Source organism: Canis lupus, chromosome 5, assembly GCF_048164855.1.
Source record: "Canis lupus baileyi chromosome 5, mCanLup2.hap1, whole genome shotgun sequence".
Taxonomy (NCBI): domain Eukaryota; kingdom Metazoa; phylum Chordata; class Mammalia; order Carnivora; family Canidae; genus Canis; species Canis lupus.
Genome location: NC_132842.1, coordinates 76039352 through 76059471, shown reverse-complemented (window position 1 = coordinate 76059471; position 20120 = coordinate 76039352). Strand labels below are relative to the sequence as shown.

Below are 20120 nucleotides of genomic sequence, written 5' to 3'. Positions count from 1 at the left end.
GCCTTCTGTGCTTTCCCGCCTCGGCTATGTGACAGCTGACATTGAAGTAACTCTTGCTCTTTGATGCTCCTCAGCCCAGGCCAGGAGCTTGGCAGGGGAAGGCTGGGTCTGCCTGGCTGGACGCTCCATCCCCAGCTCCTCACACGGGCCTGACCCATAGCCGGCCCTCAGGAAACATCAACGTCCCTTTCAGAGTCAGGAGGTGGCCAGTGGGTCGACAGCCTCGACAGCCTCCTGCACCTACGTGGGAGGCCCTGAGACTTGGCACTTTGCGGGATAGAGACTGGGCCGGGGCCCAGAAGCCCAGCAGCAGCCTGGAAGTTCAGGCTGGGGTGCCTTGCTGCTCCAGGCCTGCCGTGGAGCTCCCCCTAAAACTTGGGGTTCAGTCAGTTCCCTGATCCTGTGGTCAGATTAGAGGTGGACAGGCCCGGGCAGGCCTGTTCTGAAGCACAGGCCGCTGGGAAGGGCAAAGCCAGGGCCTCACCCACGCTGCCCCTGCCCCGTACCCTGAGCGCACGCAGGCTGCTACATGCCCGGCGAGGCCCGGGCCGCTTCCCCTCGGTGCAGTTACAGCCTGTCTCCATTTTCAGAGAAAGAGCAGCCTCCGAGGTACAGTGTGGCCGCAGCGTCCCTCGCACCGAAGAGGAACTGGGTGACACTCATGCTAACAAACGCACGCACACCTGTGCACACACTCTCTGCTCCAAGAAAAGTTGGGGGCAAGGCCCAGCCCTCTGCCGTGGCTTCTCAGGGGCCTGATTATTTCTCTTTCTCAGTGTGCAAGCCGAGGAGGGTGGTGATCCTGATAAGGGTGGCCCGGTGCCACAGGAAGCCGCTTGCCTGTGTGCCCTGGGGAGTCACGCCGAGTGTTAGAATAATGCCACCAGTAGCCGCCACCACCGAAGTCGCCCTTTTGTCAGACTTGCTATGTGCCAGGCACTGCATGAGGGCCCCGGGGAACAGCGAGGAGCAAGAGGTAAGAGGCTCTGCCCCTGTGCAGCCTATGGCTGGAGAAGACAGATGATAAATAAGTAACTTAGAGCAGGCGAGGAGGTGACAGGTGCTGGGGTGGAAAATATAATAGGAAGTGTGGGGCTGGGTGGGGGGACACTGGGATTCTATGCAGCATGATCAGAAAAGGCCTCCCCAGAAGCCGACCTGGCCTCATCTCCTGTAACCTGCTTAACAAACTCTGGAAGCTATTACTGTTGTCATGTGCACCCTATGATGAGGGAACTGAGGCTCAGAAGACCTCTCTGATATCCCAGTGCTAACCTGCCATGAGACCCTGTCCCCTTGCATGGTGGCCCCAGTGCTGTGCCCCTGGGAGTGCGGACTTGCAGGACCCCCGGGCTGTGCTCAAAATCCCACTTGCTGGGTTACCTGAAGAGGGCAGCTGCTGGGTCTCCCTGGGGCCTGGCATTCCGGCTGGACATGTGTCTCCAAGTCAGACCTGTTTGGGCTGGACAGCCCAGCCCCTGAAAAAGTTCTTTTGTGCTTTCTCAAAGGGCCCCACAGAGGGTTAAACGCCCTCACATTAGTGCTAATTTGGGGCTGACTTTCCTATTCAGCCAGTGACAAAGCCGGGTGTTTGCACAAGGGCCTGAGGAATGGGACCACACGCACTGCCAGGGAGCGAGGCTCTGTGGGCTCCACCGCCCTGCCCTCCCAGGCACCTGTTCCTCCCACAGCAAGTAGCTGGAGCCCTGTTTCTGGCTCTGCCCCACCTCTGCACCAGCCTTCAGCCGGTCTCCCCCAGCGGAGGACCTCTGGAAAGGAGTGGAAACCCCATCTGCAAAATGGCCCAGTAGACCTTGATTTGGTTACAAATGCCCATTGTCATGAAAAAAAAATGTTTGTAATAACGAAAAATGGAAACAACTTAAGTGACCATCTAAGGGGGAAATGAGAGAAGACATCACACAGATATTTAAAAAGAGTGAGGCAGGTCTGTAGGTACCAAACACAGGAAGTGCCACACAGCTTGTCATGTGAGAGAAGGAAACTGCAAAATTATTTAGACAGAAGCATCCCACTTGGGGTCATTGAAACACACCTCAAATACGTATGTCCTTGGATAGGATTGTAAATGTATGAGTCTGATTTAGAAGATTTAGAAAGCATTGCACTTTGGTCAGAAAAATTATAGATACAGCTTTAAAAAAAGATTTTATTTATTTATTTGACAGAGAGGGAGAGAGAGCATAAGGAGAGAGTGGGAAAAGGAGAGGGAGAAGCAGAGTCCCCACTGAGCAAGGAGTCTGACATAGGGCTCGATCCAAGGACCCTGAGATTATGACCTGAGCCGAAGGCAGACACCCAACCGACTGAGCCACCCAGGCGCCCCAGATTCTAAATGTTTTCTTTTTTTTAAGAGTCTGAAAACAAACAACAAAAAGCTATTAATGGGGAAAGACGGATTAGCTAGGGGTCTGAATGGGGAAATAAAGGTGGACTTTCAATGTTTTGTTGTATTTTCTTCTGAATTGTTAAAACATTTTTTGTAAAGATTTTATTTATTTATTCATGAAAGACACAGAGAGAGAGAGGCAGAGACACAGGCAGAGGGAGAAGCAGGCTCCTGCAGGGAGCCCGATGTGGGACTTGATTCCAGATCCCAGGATCATGCCCTGGGCCGAAGGCAGACCCTCAACCGCTAAGACACTCAAGTGCCACTGGTTAAAACATTTTTAAAGAAAGAGAATATAGGTACACATACGTATTTATGTATGCACGTACCTTTGTGCAGGGGGAGACAGAAGCACTCTTAACGAAGCACTCCCATTTTGTCATCCACAGAGGAGCCTCATCATGTGCGGTAGTTCTGTAAAGTCACCACACACACACGTCTCCCAGGGGACATAGAGGTGCACGTGCCTGCAAGCCTCTGATCACAAGATTTTCTTCGACCGATCAAACTGTAACCTTGCTTTATGTGTTTCTCTGTAAATGTTTCTTATTTAATATAAATTGTTGATTTTCACACTGTCCTCGCAGCCAACAGCACTGTAACTCAGGATGAAATAAGGTTCTAACACACATATTTTGTCTGTAAAGCACATCGGAGCCTTGTGGCTCTTAGGAACACTGGACGGTGTTCCTTGATCCCTGGGTGGCTCAGTGGTTTAGTGCCTGCCTTCGGCCCAGGGCGTGATCCTGGGGTCCCAGGATCCAGTCCCACATCGGGCTCCCTGCATGGAGCCTGCTTCTCCCTCTGCCTGTGTCTCTGCCTCTCTCTTTCTCTGTGTCTCTCATGAATAAATAAATACAATCTAAAAAAAAAAAAAAAGAGGGAACATTGGTCAGCACTTTGGCACTATGCTCAGGAGCCATTTTAAACAGAGAAATTACCAAGAAAAAGCAGAAAAATGTGAAAAGGGTAGCACTAAACCGACCTCGAGAAAGACCCTTATTTATAGTATGAAAACTGAAACAAGAGGCAGAGCGTCACGTTGTTGGTCCTCAGCTGGGATTGTGCATGTTGAGCAACTCCTATTTCCCCCCACGTCATGCGTGTGCCAAAAATGACCACAAAGGTGCCTCAAGGTATTGATTTGGGGATTGCAAGGAAATTTTAGCGAGTTGGCAAATTCTCAAATACAGAATCTGGGAATCATGTATATACTTCAACCTTCTTCCTATTCCCAGGATAATTCTCATCTCATGCCTTTAAGGCTCAGTGCGGCATTCTGCGAGCTCCTTGTGCGTGTGCCAGGCCACCGGGGCGCTGTGTGATCTCGGCGGGGCTCAGTGTTCTCTCCCTGCCTGGCACAGTGCCTGACAACACAGCAGGTAGTCGAAACCCAGCCGTCCCCCTCATCCTATGGTCCTGCATCTGTGCACTGGGCAGAGGGTTCACCCAAAGTTTGGAGAAGTCCGTCTACACCAGAGCGCCAGGCTGGCATCCTTTTCACACACTCTTTGGCCTGTCCTTCCTCTCCCCGGCTGTACCTATAAAGCCAGACAACAATCTGATTGTTGAAAATTGTAGTCAATAAAATGACTTCATGACACCAGAACAGATAGGAAGGTTCCCCTTGATGTGATGCCTTCTCCTCGCCTCCCCCTCCCTTCCCCCCTCCCCTCCCATGTGGCCCTGGGGCTGTGCTCGCTTCTTGGGATTCCCATAAGACTGCTCAGCACAGATCCCACTGGCTGATGCTGGTTAACGGTCAAGATACTCAGACTCGGGGCCAGAATAGCAACTCACCCTGGTCAGGGCCGCGATACTCATTACTGCTCCCCGGGCTCAGCACAGGGCCCAGCATGGCTGATCGGTGCCCTATAAAAGCTGAGTTGAAGAAATAGGGACCGGGAGTGAACGAAGCTTCCTACCACAGACCTACCCCAACGCAAGTAGAAGTCCATGGACCCATGGAGAGTAGTCAATGCAGCATTGGTCATCGCTCTGGGCTTCATAAGTGGTATCCAATGCTATGGACATTTTCCACTTAATTGAGTGTGCCTAAAGTCCAAAGTGGCCGCAGATATCTTTTTCACTCTAATAAAACTATGAAACTATAGCCTGGGAGAATAATGGGAACTTAAACTTCTAATTTTAAAAAACTTTTAATATTGAAGAGAATAAGCCCAGTAATGGGGGTGGGGAGGAGAAGGAAGCAATGAGGAGAGTTAGCACTCGTTATGGATTTGTGAAAAGGGACAGGGAAAGAGGAAGGAGAATGCCTGATGACCGAACAACCACCAATCAAGTGAACCAACAGGTGAATGAGATGGAGGCGCGTAGCTCTCCGCCTCTGACCACGGCTGGAAAGGGCCAGCAATGAAATGAGCCAGGGGCTATAGAACAGGTACTAGCATTAACAGGTGCAAATGCTGTGCCACCGGTTCTCTGCTGTGCCTGCTGAATGTATGAACTAATTTAAGCCCCACATCAGTCCTAGGAGATTACAGATTACTGGCCCCATCTTACAGATGAGCACACTGAGGCGCCGAAGAAGCAGAGTAAATTGCCCAAGGTCAGAGGGCCGGTTAGCAGGTAGCTGAACTTGAACCTACACAGCTGGTTCTGGAAGCTGCCCTCCTAGCCACTATGAGATACTGTCCCTCTGGGCTGTGATGGCTCTTGTCCCTCAGAGCCATCAGGTGGTGGACATCCCATAGGGTGTAACGATCACATAAGGGTGGGGTTATGTCATGTTCGGTACCCATGCCCAGACTCCACTGCCCGAACCGCTAGGTCCGGACTCCCTCGCTTGCCAATTTTCCATTTCTCTGCAGCCTGTTCCAATAGACCTTTCCCGTTTTATCTCCTTCCTCTTCTTTCCCACAGCAGGTCTGTTCTGGTGCTCAGCCCAGCCCAGATGTTCCCTGTTCCCTGTCACACCCTCCACATTCCTGTCTCCAGGCCTCTCCTGCTGCTCTCCCCTCCTTGGCTCAGAACATGTTCTCCCCTCCCTGCCCACCGTGATCCTCCCCACATCCCAAGTCAAACTTGGATGCCCCCTTGCTCAGGAAGCCCTCCCTGGCCGTCCCTGTTGGAATCCACCGCACCTTGCCAGCCTCTGGGCCTCAAGAGCTAACTTTCAACCAGCCCCAACACTGCCCTTCACCCCCACATCCCACCCTAAGAAATTCTCACTAACCAGCAGCCTGGCAGCACGCTCACAGCCCTTCCCACCGCAGATCTTGGGATGCTGGAGAGCTGGATGCCGCAGGGAGCTCTGTGTAGTTCCTGTCTTTGCCCCCCACAGCCTAACCCAGTACTTGGCACAGTAAACAAAAATACTTCTGACCCTGCAGATATGATGAATATCTTGACAGTAAAAGTCAGTGACAGGTCCATGAGTCCATAATTCCATGAATTATCTGCTCCACTGGGCTCCTAATAGCATGATAGTGTCCCCAGATCTTCAATTCCAGGGCTCCTTAGGGGTCCCTCAATATACACCATTTCTCATCACGCCTCTGTGCCTTTGCCATGCTGTTCCCTCTGTCTGGAATGCTCTTCCCCACCAGCATTGCCCAGAGAATCCAATCCTTGCAAATTTGGTTCACTGCCCCCTCCCCAGAGAAGCCTTCCCTGATCACTCAGCACCCTCTTTTATCCCAGAACTAACCACTTCTTATGAGTTGCCTACACACTTGACACTTACCTGGGTAGTTGTTAAGCTTGCTGCTGTACCACACTAGATTTGTCTGAGTGTCCATCCCCTGGTGGCTTTTTGAGGCCAGGGACATGTCATACCATCTCTGTGTTCTCAGGATCAAACATGGTAATTTTCAAGCATTTTAGGGGTGGATCTCTTTCTCCAAAAGAAAATCTATGAGTGGGATCCCTGGGTGGCGCAGCGGTTTAGCGCCTGCCTTTGGCTCAGGGTGTGATCCTGGAGACCCGGGATCGAATCCCACGTCGGGCTCCCGGTGCATGGAGCCTGCTTCTCCCTCTGCCTGTGTCTCTGCCTCTCTCTCTCTCTCTCTCTCTCTGTGTGTGTGACTATTGTAAATAAATAAAAATTTGAAAAAAAAAAAGAAAATCTATGAGCATCTTGATATAAAACAGAAATAAGGGAAACAGTTCTTGAAGGGGGTGATGGATATGTAGGTCCTGTGTGGTCACGTCAGAACGTGCCTGGGACCCTCCCTGGAGCTCCTGAGTCTCTACAAAGGTCTGAAAGCCCCTGACTCAGCACAATGCTGGAAACAAGGTCACTGCTCAACAAATATCTTTTAAATGATTTGAAGACCAAACCATTACGACCCAAAGAATCTTTAGGGTAGAATTTCAGATATCTTGACTGTAGGGCTTTGGGGCAGGAGTCAGGGGTTCAAGTCTGACTGCCATTGCTCTCTGGCTGGGCAGAGACCTCACCTCTCTGGACCTCATTGTCTCATCCATAAAATGAGAATTATAGGACGCCTGGGTGGTTCAGCGGCTGGGTGCCTGCCTTCGGCCCAGGGCGTGATCCTGGGTCCGGGGATCGAGTCCCACATTGGGCTCCTGCATGGAGCCTGCTTCTCCCACTGCCTGTGTCTCTGCCTCTCTCTGTGTGTCTCTCATGAATAAATAAATAAAATCCTAAAAAATAATGAGAATGATAGCACCTCAACAGGGCTCCAGGTTTGTGATTATTCCCAGGGGTGGGACTATCCACACCCCTGTCCCCCCACCCTTCACATCATCCATGTCCACTGAAAGAAGACCAACTGCAGTCAGGACACAGACCAGTTTGGTATAAACAGTTGAGCCTTGGCCCAGGGCATGATCCCAGGGTCCTGGGATCAAGTCCCACATTGGGCTCCCCACAGGGAGCCTGCTTCTCCCTCTGCCTGTGTCTCTGCCTCTCTCTGTGTGTCTCATGAATAAATAGATAAAATCTAAAAAAAAAAAAAAAAAAAAAAAAAAGAGTTGAGCTTTGGTACCAGATCCTGGTTCTGACATCGACTAGCACACTGAGCCTCAGTTTGCTCATCTGCCAAATGGGGATGATACTAGTAGCTTCTAGGGTGTCAGTAAGTATGTGGCCAGGTCCAGAATGCTCTACTTTGAGGGCTGGCTCCCTCACTTTCTAGCCTGTGACCTTGAGCAGGTTAGGTCACTTAACCTGTTTGAACCTCAGTTTCCCCATCTGTACAAAGGAGGTAATTATAGTACTCACTTCATAGGATTGGATAAATTAGTTAACACGAGATACTTAGAACAGTGCCTGGCACATAGTAACCGTTGTGTACACGTGAGCAATGGATACCACCCCCGTGGCGCTGTTGTGAGGATTAAGTTGATTCATACTTAAAATGTGCCTAGCCCAGGAACCTGGTATATGATAAAAGCTCATTTGATAGGAGCTGATGTTTAATATGAAATCAGCTCAAACTCAGCATGTTGCATATGAGTTTGGGTGGAAAAATGTAAAAAAAACAAAAAGCAAAAGATGGGCAGAAACTGCAGGGCTTGGGATGTCACTCTGCAGCCTCCTGCGGAAGGGGCAGTGGCAGCGGCTCTGTCTGGGTGGGTGCCCCACGGGGCGGCTGCGGGCGTGTCCTGCCGCCTGACTCAGAGAAGAGCCGCCCCCCCACCTGTTCCCCACCCGCCTCCCAAGGCACCCTGTGTCTGCCCACCCGTGCGGTGATCAGCCCTGACCCTGGGGAGCTGCAAAGATCCCATCACTGCCCCGGGGCCGGGGGTGGCAGGAGGGGTTATAATTACGGGTTTCATCGAAATCGTGGCTATGATGAGCTCCGCTTTCCACGGCTCCTCCTCGAATAGCTCTGCCTGGGCCCTCCCCAACCCCTCCCACCTGGGTGCTGCCAGAAGCGGGCACTCCCAGCCCGGGGAGCTAAGCACTTTATTTGAGGTATCTCACTTAATCCTCACAAACGGTGTGACTTCCCCCATTTTACAGGTGAGGAAACTGAGGCTCAAGGAGGCAAAGTGACTCACCCCGAAGTAAGTAGCCAAGACCCGCTCCAAGGTCTTTCTGGCTCGTGTCCCGCAATCTTCACCTCCACGCAGCTCGTACCCCAAATGGCATCAAAATCTGGTTGTCGTCACAGAAATGGGAATGTGGGTTCTAGAACTCAGTAGCCCTGGGTTTGATTCTAGGCTCTGACGCTGTGTGATCCTGGGCAGCCACACCACCTCTCTGATCCTGGATCCCCCCCTACCCCCAGTGCCCACAACCCCTGGCTTTGTTGGGACGACTGTGTGAGAAAATATACAGATACGTATCTGTAAGTGCCTGGGACAGAGAGGGTCCACTGAGGGTCAGATGACACACAAGTGTCAGAAATCACTGTCTATATAGATACAGTCATCAGGGCGTGAGGAAACCTCTTGGTATTGGACGTGCCACATGTGACATTTCTAATTTTCTCCAGATTCTGACTCATGAAAGTGTGGACTGAGTCACGGGGTTTCCATTTTGCCTATATTAAGCCATCAGGTTGTGGGATCACTCACTAGCAAGCAACAGAATCTTTAGTGGAAGCAAATGAAACAGATTCCCCAGTTTGCTGTGCAAGTGGATTCCGGTCAATGAACCTCTCTGTTCCATGAGTTTCTCTCTAGCAGAACGCGTTGATCTCTTGCCAGGAGGTAGTGATCGCAGGGTAGGGCCTGGAGCTCTGGGAGGCAAAGGGGTTTTAGAAACCCTACCTAGTCCTGTCCTGTTTCCTGTTTCCTGTCCCTTGTTTCTCGTGATAAATGACTGGGAGGGGAAGATGTGCAATAGGGAGGGGGAAGGGGTGGGGAATGTCATTTACTGCTCTGGGAGCACGTCTGGAAGACAAAGCCTGGAGTTCCCTCTGTGGCCCAGAGCAAGTATCACTCCGATGTGCTGTGACTGGGCTCTGATCACCTCTCTCAGACTTACTCACCCCTCCCGAGGAGGCAGGAAGGGAAACATGGTGCCTGGCATGAGGCAATCCCAAGGACAGGCACAATTCCATTAACCCCGGAAACGAACCCTGGGTTCCCACCTGCCAGGTCCCACCTGTGACGAGGCTGAGGCTTCATCCTCCTTTATGAGCTTCTCCACTTTGCCTGTTATTATGTCCCTCGTATTCATGAGCAGGCTTCGGGCATTCAGGATTTCCTTAATTAGAGTTTCTTCCTTCCTGAGCATTTTGTCTTAGGATTTTTATAGATCATTTACGGCCTTGTCAGATTGGACATTGTCCCAGGCAACTTTGGTTTCTTCCCTGGGAAGGACAAGGGACAGGTTGAGGAACAGAAATGGCTTTCTCATTCCAGGGGGGGCAGGTGGGAACTACTTCAGCTCAGGTCAGGGTGGCTATCCATCCCCAAGGGCCACAGGCTCACTATTTCCTGTCCCCAGGGGACAAACACAACACATACAGCTAGCACGGAACTGAGGAGATTTTGTACATACATTCTTTCAAAATTCACAGGGCTAGAAACTGGTCCCCAGAGACAGTGTGGACTACTCTTTTGACCTTTCACCCGACGCACCTTTCCTTGGCCTCAAGCTCTCTTGGGCTCAGATGGGCAGGGGAAGGGCCAGAGTGAGGAGACACAGTTCCAGTCAACAAAAACACCTTTCTTTTCATTCTGCGGTGTTTGACACACGGGCACGCTTAATAAAACAGGTGTCAGGCACTGTGAGCCCAAAGTGCTGAATCAGCCGTGTCCCTTTGCTTTCATCTTGGGCCGGGAGTGTTTAACAGCCACGCTGAACAAGAAGAAATGGAATTTATCTCCTTAATAAGCCACCCTGAAGTTGCTGTGCTTAATCATGTTCATCTCCCAGGAGGCTGGGGGGGGGGGGGTTGTGGATAATTTCTGGTTATATTAAGAATTTTCCTGGTGTGCCTAAAAAGTATTGATATGATCCTTAAAAAAAAACCACACATACACACACACAAAGAAAAACCGTTGCTATGGTTCTTTTGAAAAAAGTGAGTTTAGGGATGCCTGGGTGGCTGAGGGCATGCTGCTTCTCCCTCTGCCTATGTCTCTGCTTCTCTCTGTGTGTCTCTCATGAATAAATAAAATCCTTAAAAAAAAAAAAAAAGCAAGTTTAGAAAACAGCACCTGACATACAATTCCAGTTTTGTGGGAAAGAGTCCTTCCCTTCCCATTATTTTCCCTTCTGGATGGGAAAATAGTGTGGAAGTTTTAAAATATGAGCATTGAATGACAGGGCAATGTGGTTTTCAAATTTTTAGTTCTTCATTGCCTTTGGAGATTTTGATACATCCCTCCCACAAACATATATTACATTCGAGATTCAAGAAAAAGAGTAAGCCCCAAGATATCCCTGGTAAATCCAGCTCAAACTTGGCTCAAACTGTCTTCCTGACTCAGACAAAAAATCTAGATGTCATAGCTAATTTCTGCTTTTATAGCCCTTGCTCAATTTAAGCCCACCTCTGCACAGGCCCCCAAGGTGAAGCTACTGAGAAATGATCCTTCGTCATTTGCGCTGGACTCCGTAGCCCATTTCCCCCCCAGCCTGGGTTCTTCCCATAGTGAGAGCTGTCACCCAAGTACGCGGGGGCGGGAGCGGCTGTCTTCCCATAGGCCTCTGTTTGGCTTCTCCTAGCTTCTGCTTTACCCTGAAGGCCAGGGCTTCTGTACGCTTCTCCAAGGAGGGAGATGCTTATAGAAATTTGCTGGTCCAACCTGGGTTGGGGCGGCCGGGGTCTCAGGGTGTGGAACCAGCTTCTCTCTCAGCCTTTTGTGGGGGTTGCGGGGGGCAGTGTTCTCAAGCAGAAGCCAGGAGTAGCAAGGCCTCGGAGAGAGGCTTCTGGTACTGACTCCCTTCAGCTTCCTCAAAAACAGCCTGATTCCCTCCCCACCTGCGGTTAAGCCTGGAAAGTCTTGACATTCCCCCTACGTGGAGGAAGGAGAGGGGTTTACAAAAATGATTTGGAAGATGACAGCAGACCATTTGGGAGTTAAAACAACATTTTGGGCTGATGAAGCCTGGAAACTGACTTTGAACACCCAGGTGGTAGTTTCCCAGGGGATGGGGAGAAGTCCCGACACCCCCCCACCCCACCCCCACCCCACCCCTGGGCCTGTGTCTCTCTCCTGCGAGGCAAAGTTGCACTCAGGACGTGAACAAATCCCGTAAGGCAGTGGCTAAGAATGTAGACTTTGGAGCCCATGGATCTGGGTTCACCTTCCAGCATGGCTGTCAAGAGCTGTGTGGCCTTGAGCAGAGGAGACCCAGTGCCCACTGCACAGTGTGTTGGAGGGGATTAGGTCAGAGAGCTCCCCTGCAGTGCAGAGCAGGGCCCTAGGGGACAGGGGCGTGAAAGAGCTGTTTTGTATATTGACTGTAGTGGAGGACACACGACATTATGTGTTTGTTGAAATCCACAGAACTATATGCTACAGAATGAACTGTATGTTGTGTAAATTTTTAAAACTTAGCTATCTTGAGGATTTCTCCTGGTTTTGACATGCTACAGGTTTCCTCAGAGGGAGAGGGAGAAGCAGACTCCCCGCTGAGCAGAGTTCCATGCGGGGCTCAATCCTAGGACCCTGAGATCATGACCGGAGCCTAAGGCCGATGCTCAACCACTGAGCCACTGGGGGGGCCCTAATTAATTTCTATTTAGATTTGGAAACTGAATCAGTGTAAAATATTTTCCTACTAAGGATAACTTAATTGTTTTGGTAGGACTACATTATATTTTTAATATATTTTTATCATTAACTTTTTATTGAGATGTAACTCAATACCACTAAATTCGCCATTTTATTTTATTTATTTAATTTAAAGATTTTATTTATTTATTTGACAGAGCAAGCAAGAGAGCACAAGCAGGGGGAGCAGGAGAGGGAGGAGCAGACTCCCCACTGAGCAGGAAGCCCCATGACTGACTCAGTCCCAGGATCCTGGGATCACGACCTGAGCTGAAGGCAGATGCTTAACCAACTGAGCCACCCAGGTGCCCCTAAATTTGCCATTTTAAAGTATACAACTCAGTGGCTATTAGTATATTCACAAGGTTATGCAACCATCACCACTAATTCCAGAACATTTTGTCACCCCAAAAAGAAAACTCATACCTATTAGCAATCACTCATGCCCGCCCCCCCTGCACCCAGCTCCTGGCAACCATAATCTACTTTCTTTCTCTGTGAATTTGCCTATTCTAGACAGTTCACATAAATGGATTCATTTAGTATATGCTCTTTTGTGTCTGGCTTCTTTCACTGAGCATATTTTTTTTAAGGTTTCCTCCATGTTGCATTTATTCCTTTTTTATTGCTGAATATGTAATGTTCCTCCAATTGAATATAACACCTTTTGTTTATCTAAATATCTGGATATTTGGGTCGTTTCCACTTTTGGGCTACTAGCTCTTGAAAACATAGCATCCAAACTGAGATGTGTTGTAAGTATAAAATATATTCCAGGGATGCCTGGGTGGCTCAGCAGTTGAGCGTCTGCCTTTGGCTTAGGGCATGATCCTGGAGTCCTGGGATTGAGTCCCACATCAGACTCCCTGCGTGGAGCCTGCTTCTCTCTCTGCCTGTGTCTCTCCCTCTCTCTGTGTCTCTCATGAATAAATAAATAAAATCTTAAAAATATATAAAAAAATAAAATAAAGTAGGGACACCTGAGTGGCTCAGCAGTTGAGCGCCTGCATTTGGCTTAGGGCATGATCCTGGGGTCCTGGGATTGAGTCCCTCATTGGGCTCTTTGCATGGAGCCTGCTTCTCCTCCCTCTGCCTGTGTCTCTGCCTCTCTTTCTGTGTCTTTCATAAACAAATAAAATCTTTATAAAAAATAAATAAAATAAAATATATTCTAGATTTTAAAGACTTGTGAAAAAAAGAATATAAAATACCTTGTTAATACTCTATTAAATTGACTGTATGTTGAAACATATTTTTTATATGTTAGGTTAAATAAAATATATCCTTAAAAAAAAATTAGGCTGTAAACAAAGCAGGGAAGGCATGAGCTGCTGAGGAGGAGGGCAGGGGCCCTTGCTGGCAGCTTCTCCTCCTTAGGTCACCCAGCGCAGTGGAGACCTCAAGTGAGGAGCAAAGTGAGCAGCCACTTTTGGTCACCCTGCCTTGGCACCGAGGGCAGCTGCAGAGAGGGCAAGTCCAGGCAGGAGACATTAGATTATTCCTCCACAGGAGGGGACCCAGACCTAGAATTATGGACAAAAGTAGTAATTGCAGTGGCCAATGACAACAATGGCTTCTCCTGGCACCTGGCCTGCTTTGGGCTGCAGAGTTGCTCATGTTCCCACAAGCTCCAGGGCTCTGCTCACTAGTCCAGGAACAAAGGCAGCAACAGGAGAGGCTTCCCTACCCCTGGCACCAGGCACCTGGCTCCTGAGTGGCCATCGGGAGGCTGGAGCCCCGGCCCTGTGCTGTCACTACCCTACTATGTGTCCTTGGACAGGTCCCTTCCACCCTGAGCCTTGTCAGGTGAGGGAATTGGATTAAATGATCTGGGGTGTTATCCAGCTTTAATTTTGAATATAATTTTGATAATTGTTAATATTTAAATAAACATTAATATTTCATATTCTAAATGAAAAAGTCGTGAGTCAAACAGATGTGAAGAGGCCTGAGTCAGACAGACGTGAGATCAGTCTTGGCTTTTATCTTACCATTTGTGTAACTTCTCTGCTCCATGTTCCTCCATCTTTAAAACGGAGTCAATGATAAGTAGTTCTCTTACAGCGTTACTGTGAGGTTTAAATCAGATAATGGTTGCTGGCACTTAGTGCTTACTGGGCACCAAGTAGTGTCCTAAGTGCTTTGCACAGATGAGCGTATTTAATCTCCCCACCAAACCATCCACGGCAGGTCTTATTAGTTCCATTGCCAAGTGCATACAGGTGACAGTGTTTCAGGGCGAGGGTTTCGAACCCAGGCTGTCCAGAGTTCCTTCTGTGTCATGCTAGCCCGCCCCCAGCACAGATAGGAGGCATAATAAATCCTCAGTAGATGTTAGAAGGGCGAGGGAGACAGCATCCCATGATTGTTGATATACCTCAGTGGAAACACTATTCAGCTCCCCACTAAATAGATACGGACACCAAGCCCAAAAGGATAAAGTGACGTGTCCTGGGCCACCGCCAAAATGGTGACAGTGCGAAACCCAGGTATCCTGGCTCAGAGCTCCCCTAAGTATTTGAAACTGGAGTGGATCTCAAGTTACACATGCAAATCTGTTGGCAGATCAGTGGCCCCAACCCAGGCTGATCTCAGAACTTATCACTTGGCTGATTAACATCTGAATATCAGGGCTGTGCTTCTGGAAATGCCTTTGTCTTCCTCTGTGTCTAGTCCCTGAATTTCATCTAGGTAGAATCCTTGGTTGTTAGGTCTTGCACTTAATAAGAATTGCCTGCCCAGGGCACTTAAAAAATCACTCTTGGCTTCTGAGACTCAGTTCAAATACTTCTTGATGTTTACCTTGGATAGAACTTGTACTAGGTACAGGAGCTACCCAGAGATGAAGGAGCTACCTCCCTGCCCTGCCCTCCGGGAGTTCCCAGTTGAATCAGACAGATAAAAGAAATTCCCTTGCTCAAGAATAATTGCTTAAAGATGGACAAAAATGATAAAAGCTGGTGTTGGTGATGTTGCAGCGAAATAGTCACTCTTATTCTCGGCTGGTGGGAAAGGAACTTGGTATGGTCTTTCTGGAGGGCAGTTTGGCAACAGGTTATCAAAAGTCCTAAAACTGTGGCTGCCCTTAAAATCCTGCAATTCTATTTCTTGAACTTGGCTCCAAGGAAATAACTGTGGCTGGGTGCAAAGATTTAGCTGCAGTTATGTTAATGCAGCTTTGATTATAGTAATGAAATACTGGATGTAACCTGAATGTCCATCAGTGGGTGACCGGTAAATGAGGCCTGGTCTTCCAAAGGTCTTCATAGAATAGTTAATGCTGGAAAGAGACTCACATTGTTGTCTAATGGGAGAAAGAAAGGCAGGTAGCAAACAGTATCTGTGGAGTGATGTCATTTTTCTCATAAGAATATATATTTGCTATGATAAGAGCTAACACTTGTTGAGTCACGGACATTATTTCAATCCTATAACATAGATCATTTCTTTAGAAAAAAATTTTAAATGAACTTTTTAGTATCCTAGATGCTGTTTTTAATTTCATTTTACAGTTGAGGAAATGAGGTTCAGATGGCATAGAGACTAGCCCACATGTGTCTAGCGAGGATTAGAGTCCAGCTCAGCCAGCCTGTACATTTAATCCTGGGGCCACAGCCTTCCTGTGAGCAGAGGGAAAGGTAGGAAAGAACAACTGTGGTTCTCTTCGGATGAAAAATAATCAGTTATTTGTTTATTAAATTTATTATTATTTTATTCTTCATTATTTTTATCTGCATTTTCTTTTTTTTTTTCTTTCCTCTCTATGAGCATGGATTATTACTTTATTTCAAGGAACACTGGCCTATTGACTCCACAAATCAAAAAAGACCAAAGACTTGAACTGTCAAGAGTTTTTGCCCTGCCTCGCCCTCCACATGCCAGGGGGTTGTTTCAGGCAAAGAGGCGGGAAACCCTAAGGTCTAGTCTTCAGAACTACAATGAGGGGAACCTCGTCCCCTGCCAGTCCCTCTCATACAAGATCCCAAAGGGCAAGCTTCCAGCCAAAGGGGTCCAGTCTTCCCACCAGCCCCCTGACCTCCAAGGCCCGGACCTCATGTGAAATTCAAAGGTGGGCACTCTGGTCCCAGTGTCTCATTCCTCATGTTGTAAGGCTTCCAACTACCTCATTTCAGAATGAAGGAGGCAAGGAGAAGCCCAAAGCAGGTGGCAAGGATTCTTAAAAAAACAAGGATTCATGTTTTTTACCCCAAATCAGCTAGGGATCCCCTAGTTACCACCCACCAGCTGACTCTTTCTACTCCCTGAGCTGACTGGCAGTTGTGGCAATTGTCCCTGATTCAAACTATTTGTCACAACTACCAAATCCTAGGCTTCTACCCTCTGAAGAAGGGAAGAGGCTGGGTGCAGGACAAAGAATTGTTTGGAGGGGGCAAAGGGGGAGAGCAGGGAGTTATAATCCTACAGAAAACAGCAAAATGATAATAAACTCAATAAACATTTACTGAGAATGAGAGCTTAGACGTGTTGAGAGGTTTACGTGCATTACCTCATTGAATCCTTCCTCAAAACGCCAGAAGATGGGCACTGTCACTACACCCATGTGAAGGTGGGAGAACCCAGGCTGAGTGGTATCAAATAACTTGCCCCAGGTCATGTCATGCAGCTGATAAATGGGGCAGTTAGGATTCTAAACCCAAGTCCTCCTTGCTATAGCCCCTTCCTGGAGCTATGGGAGCCCTACAGTGCCTTTACACCTCTCTGTACACACACACACACACACACACACACACACACACATACACTTTCAACTTCAAGGAAACTGTTTTCAAGTCTCTTGGCCAGAAAGATCTCACGACATTTCTTCTGGATTTATGTGGTGCCACTTTGGAAACAGTCTGGCTCAATGCCTCTGAGATCAAGCACCCTGGGTTTGCCTCCTGGTCCTACATGTTTCTGGGAAGTCGAATCTCATGATCTCCATATAAAATGGAGACTGATAGTAATACACACAGACACATATGCACACAATCACACACTGACTATAAAGTCAGAAATACACTATCATTTTGCCTGTATTATAATGTAATATAGCTAAACCATTTGTATTTATTATTAGTCTGTTTTCAAACTTATTTTTTAAAGATTAATTTATTTACCTTTTCATGAGAGACACACAGAGAGAGGCAGAGACACAGGCAGAGGGAGAAGCAGGCTCCATGCAGGGAGCCCGACGTGGGACTTGATCCTGGGACCCCAGGATCACGCCCTGAGCCAGAGGCAGAGACGCTCAACCACTGAGCCACCCAGGCGTCCCATTAGCTTAGTTTAGAGCTTAGAAAGACTTCAACCACTGCTCCCAGCACCTACTTTGGAGGGTGGAAGAATGGGATTGGTAAACAATCCTTCTTGCTAGAAACTCATGTTTCTTAAATTTTTTAAAAGATTTTATTTATTTATTCACGAGAGACACAGAGAGAGAGGCAGAGACACAGGCAGACACAGGCAGAGAGACTCCATGCAGGGAGCCTGATGTGGGACTTGATCATGGGACCCCGGGGCCCCAGGACCACGCCCTGAACCAAAGGCAGATGCTCATCCGCTGAACAACCCAGGTGTCCCTGTTTTCAAACTTAATGGCTACTTTGTATTTATCTTGTGGGGGATATATATATAAATCATGTATAAATAATGAAATGAAAAAATATATATGTATACATACACATGTATATATAATGAAATGTGTGAGGAACTTTGTATACAGCCTGACACATCACAGGTACTTAATACATGATAACTACTGTTGTTTTGCTTTATATTTATGGATCTGGCCTCAACTCAATCTCACCAATGCTAGTTCATTGCTTGCTATGTGAGGGTTCTAGAGGGAAGCTCACATGCAGTGGGGGGAGCAGACATAAAGAATTCCCCTGGTAGGCAGTTGTATTACAGTGATGTGCTGCCTGTATAGAAAAAGTGTTTTGAGAAAATAATGGACAAGAGAGTGAATTCTTGCCTGGGAGACCTAAGTGGTAAGGTTTTTACTTTTAGATAAATTGTATAATACAGATAAGAGCACAGATCTTAAATGTACAATCTGGTGAATTTTGACAAAAGTATACACCCGAGTAACCACCATCGGAATCAAGATAGAGAAGATTTCTATTGCCCCAAAAGCCCTTTTGAATGCAACCGCAGGACGCCTGCGTGGCTCAGTGGTTGAGCATCTGCCTTTGGCTCAGGTCTGATCCTGGAGTCCTGGGATGGAGTTGCACATCGGGCTCCCTGCAGGATGTTATAATATTCTCCCTCTGCCCATGTCTCTGCCTCTCTGTGTCTTTCATGAATAAATTTTTTAAAAAAATGCAACCACAGCTCTGTTTTTTCCATAGTAGAGTAGCTTTATCTGCTCTTGACCTTCACATAAATGGAATCATTCATGGCGTCCTCTTTTTACATCTGGCTTTGTCCATTGAACATGGGTGGCAGTTTCTAAACCGGGGACCAGTTACTTGATCATTCGTTCATTCATTCATTCCTGCGTGCATGCAGACATTCATTCACAGTCTCCCAACCCTCTAACTGGTCAGAAAGTCTGTTTACTCATTCACTCAAAAACAATTTATCTGTGATGGAGGTCTGGTTTAATAATTCTCCATTACATTCCACATCTGGCTTTGGTTCCTCTGACTAGGAAACAAGTAAAAATTTGGTAAACCGTATCTGCTGTTGTTTAAAATTCTACTCCCTCTCTTTCCACATTCTGGAAAATCTGTGATCTATTCTGGGCATCATCATCCTCAAGTCTTAAGAAAATCTTCATCCCCATCAAGTATATGTTTCTGGAACACCCTCCTGGGCAGGCATCACCTCATATTATTTTATAAGATTATCTTCAAGAAATAGGAAAGGCTTAAATCAATGAAAGCAAGATTAACTGCAAAGTTTGGTGGAAGGCTGGGGGTAGAATTTCCCAAAATGTGTTCCACAGTGGATCACTGGTTCTACTGTTACAGGTATATGGTAGAGACAGGGAGGATGATTACATGGCCATCTCACAAACCCTGGGTTGAAAAAGCAAACAAAACGGGTTTCTTGATTACTGGACTTTTCAGAGACTTGACTGTGCATTGTTAATTTTTAAGAAGAGGGTCTGGTGTGCAGCTTTGCCCAGACAATTTTGATCCCAGAAACTTTGCTGCCTAGAACATCTGGGGCATTCTTGTGTTGTCTAGGGTGCATCTGTGGGATTTCCTGACATGACTTTAGAGAATTCATAAGCAATTTGGGTCCAGGAGAAGTAATGGAGCAAACTGCCCAGGAAGGTTGAACCAGAGGAGGGTAGAGCCAGGGGCTGTGAAGAAGAGGGAGCTACTTCCTGAGAAGATAGGAGAAGAAGCAAGGAGGGAGTGGGCTTGAGGTGAGCCTAAGAGTTTCAGGGAAGTGAGGAGGAGAAAGGAACTTGCCAGCTAGAAGAGGAACAGGCTCAGGCTGGACTGGGGCCTGGAGAGGATATCCATGTTGCAGAATTCCCATGGAATGTTCTTTTCACTATGGGCTGCCTCTGGATGCTGCATTTGCTGGACAGAGGACAAGGAGGAAAGTATTCGTTGTTCCTGGCCCTTGGACATGACAGTGACTGGGAAACCAAGTCTGTACCACAATCTCTACTGCTAGAGCTGGCGTCTTTCCCACAGACAGGAGTGAGAGGCCGCCCTCTGTGCCTTCCTGGACCAGTTCAGACAAGACACATGCACTCACGGCACTGCCACTGTCCCCGCTGCCGGAGGACTGGAAGTCGACCAGGTGGGCCTTCCGGAGAAGAGTCTGAGATTTCACAAAAGATGGGCAGATCCGGGTCTCCATCACCATGGAGGCAGAGCTTCACCCGAACAAGGCTTCCAGAGAGTTTGTCTAGGAAGCTGTAGCTGCCAGGTGTTCTGGAGTAATTCCGGCCCGGGGTTCAAGTGGCAGCTCCATCGCTCACCTTGGGCAAATCGCCTTGCTTCTCTGGGACTGTTCGCCCACCTGAAACATGAAAATTGTCATATGTTTTTCCCCACGGTGAAACTAATATTTTTTTTAA

General features: G+C 48.0%; 1 long non-coding RNA gene across 10 annotated transcripts in view; it reads right to left on the bottom strand.

Moving 5' to 3' along the window:
- Positions 1–3255: 3255 nt before the first annotated feature.
- LOC140634195 (uncharacterized) overlaps positions 3256–20120 on the bottom strand; it is a 31289-nt gene continuing 14424 nt past the window's right edge. For 7 of the 10 annotated variants that reach the window (XR_012031717.1, XR_012031716.1, XR_012031723.1 and 4 more), the window contains one exon: positions 17397–20062. This is a non-coding gene — a long non-coding RNA (uncharacterized lncRNA). Of the gene's footprint in view, positions 3952–4210; positions 4292–8075; positions 9085–9452; positions 9661–17396; positions 20063–20120 lie in introns of those variants that run through there. The other 3 variants (XR_012031719.1, XR_012031720.1, XR_012031721.1) reach the window with 3 other exon arrangements.